General features: G+C 42.8%; 1 long non-coding RNA gene across 1 annotated transcript; it reads right to left on the bottom strand.

The window, feature by feature from the left end:
- Positions 1-1059: 1059 nt before the first annotated feature.
- Positions 1060-2560, bottom strand: LOC123059697 (uncharacterized). The gene is made up of 3 exons (XR_006427529.1): positions 2331-2560; positions 2127-2214; positions 1060-1518 (listed from the first exon to the last, which is right to left on the bottom strand). It is a non-coding gene; the product is annotated as an uncharacterized lncRNA (long non-coding RNA).
- Positions 2561-2873: the final 313 nt, after the last annotated feature.

Here is a 2873-nt window from a genome sequence, read left to right on the forward strand (position 1 = left end):
AGACATTCTTTAGAGTGTAGATTCATTCAGTAGTCCATATTGGAATCTGTAAAAAGACTTATATTTAGGAATGGAGGGAGTAGTATATATATCCACCTCACGGGCTACTATATTAAGATGGCCAAGCCTTTGTTAATCATATGAACATGGTACAGGCAAGGAGGACATTAGCTAAGAAATGTAGTATCAAAGATTAGATAGATGAACATGCAAAATTTGATGTAGAAAACAAGGATAATCTTACCTGAATCTCTTCCGATGACTGCGCCTTGGCAGAGATGATATAGAAAATCTCGACTGGGGTGTATTACTCAATGGGGGTGTCGTCTGGTAGCGGCGGCGTGCACGGCTGCATCAGAGTGTGACCCGCCACCACGGGCATATGCGTTACAGATTGGCGAGTGGAGGTCGACGAAGGCGCTGGCATGCCTGCACAAGACATGCGCAAAATTATCAAATCAGCATTGAACGTACCATATAGATGGATCTCTCAAAATATACTCTCATTCATCAATTCCTTCTCAGAAAATAAATGAAGTGGCTGGACCAATCTTAGCTCTGCTTGTATGTTGCTGCTCCAAAATCTTCCTCGAACTGGAGATTGACGGTCATATACTATGCATTAACTCTAAGGCAGAAACTTATTATCATCTTCAAAATAAGCTCACGTGTAAGAAGATATCCATGAGAAGTACATCAAATTATGTATGAAAATATCTGAACCAAACAGAGCGCCTATTTATTCCCATCTCATAGTTTTCATTCACTAAAATGTGTCGTTCGCCTAATATGCATGTCTGACCAAAAGTGTGATGAGGTGTTGGATCAGAGGTTTTAGTTAGGTCATGAACTGATCCCATCACTCAACAGTTAACACGAGAGTTTGGCGAGAGCAACAGAAAGTATGGTTAGCATATACGAAACACAAGTACAGATCCATAAGCAGAGGACACATATGGCCTGTGTGTTACCTGTTGTGGTGAAACCGTATGATTTTTGACCAAATATATATATGCAAGGCAACATGCAGATGAATAGCATGAAGATGTGGGTAAAAAGGCACACGTTTGTTTAAGTAGGTTTGATAGGATGCTTAAAATAAGAAGGTTTACTATAACCATGGGCCTTGTAGCAGAAGAAACAACAAAGTAACAATGCTGCCGAAACAAACGGGATCTAGGAATTAAAGCGTGGACAAAAGAATGCAAATACCGAATACTTGCTAGAATAGAAATGCAAATTAAAACGGATCTACTAACCCATAATTTTTAAATACAAATTATTTGAATATATTACAAATCAAAAGCTTGCAGGAATAGAGATGGTCAGATGGAACATACCGAATACCGACAGCGCACTAAAGACAATCACGAGGCAAATGCCCTTTCCGAGACCTCATTGCAGTAAATGTTCGAATAATATCCTTATCATCAACGGACTTGAGTACCACCTGCTCATTGTAACTTGTAACACATGACTTGAACCATTCATTATTGATCTTGCTACGCAGTTTGCTCCCTGTTAAAAATAAGAAAACAGTTTTCTCTCTATTAGTGCTCGACAGAAAAAACAGAAGTGTTCGTAAAACTTTAGAAGATTGACAAATAAAAAATACAGTCATGCAAACTTAAAGAAAATGACGTGTTTGGCTTGACAGAACAAGGATTATAGGATCAGGAAAATCAGCTTTATCGACAAAATCTGATCTGTATAACTTTAAAGTAGATACTTGGTTGCAGCTAAAATAAAATCAAGTGCTGCCGGCAGGTCCGGTCCTCGGATTTTAGGGGCCCAGGGCGAAACAAAAATCCAGGGCCTTTAGTATAAAGGTCTAAATAATAATCAATCTATGTAGACATAAATTTAGAGGCCAAAAAAAAGGGCATCTAAAATCATTAAGCATATCAAATAATAAAATCATCCGAGATGCAAATTAGTAAATTAGTAATGATAGTAACTCAATTTCTTCTCAATGCATACTTTCGAGATGGCATGACAGTACTAAAATTGAAAAGGACAATTATTTTTGGAAATTAGCATAAAGCTATGATAGTATAAGATCCAGTTAAAAATCACCATCAAGAATCTGCCTCTCGCCTCTGGTTCATAAAACCTGCTAGGCATACCTTATCTGGAATCTGCCTCTCACCTCTTGTTGTGGTGAACGGCGTTTATTATCACCTGGACGGCAGTGCTAACGACCTGATTGGTAAACTATAGAGATTAGAGAGGAGAAACAATCAGGCAAATCGTTGGACAAATCTAGAATCAGAAACACATAGGTCGCTGCTCGTTCGGAGGAAGAAAGATGAACACCCAGATGTACGTACCTGGTGGCGCTGACGTCCTAGACTCCAGTCGAAATTAAATTAGGGTGCGGCGGTGCGGACACACCAGGAACCTAATTAGGGTGCGACGAGGACGACACGCTGGATCCTCATAGGGAAGGCTCCCCCAAACCATGGAAGTTGGCGTGGTCGCGCGGAGGACGATGATGACGACAGGAGGAAGCTGAAGTGGGTGAGGTGGAGCTCCTCCGTACGCGCGCATGCCAACACCCGCCCGCTTGCGATGAGGACGACGCGCCGGCTCCTCATAGGGAATCCCCAAATCATGGAATCTGGCAGGGTCACACGGAGGATGACGATGACAACGGGAGGAATTGGGAGAGGTGTAGCTTCACCATGGCCAAGTCGAGCGAAGGAGGCCGGCGGTGGCGATTTTTGTGGAGAGAAAGATCCGATAGGGATCGAGGGGGGGGAGTGGAGGTGCAGACGTGCGTGCGACCACGTGGAGACACGAAATCTACCCTGTGCCGCAGCAGCGGCGTCTCCCGGAGTTCGGCGGCAGGGATTGAAACCGCCCTGCCCTGG

Source organism: Triticum aestivum, chromosome 3A, assembly GCF_018294505.1.
Source record: "Triticum aestivum cultivar Chinese Spring chromosome 3A, IWGSC CS RefSeq v2.1, whole genome shotgun sequence".
Classification (NCBI taxonomy): Eukaryota; Viridiplantae; Streptophyta; class Magnoliopsida; order Poales; family Poaceae; genus Triticum; species Triticum aestivum.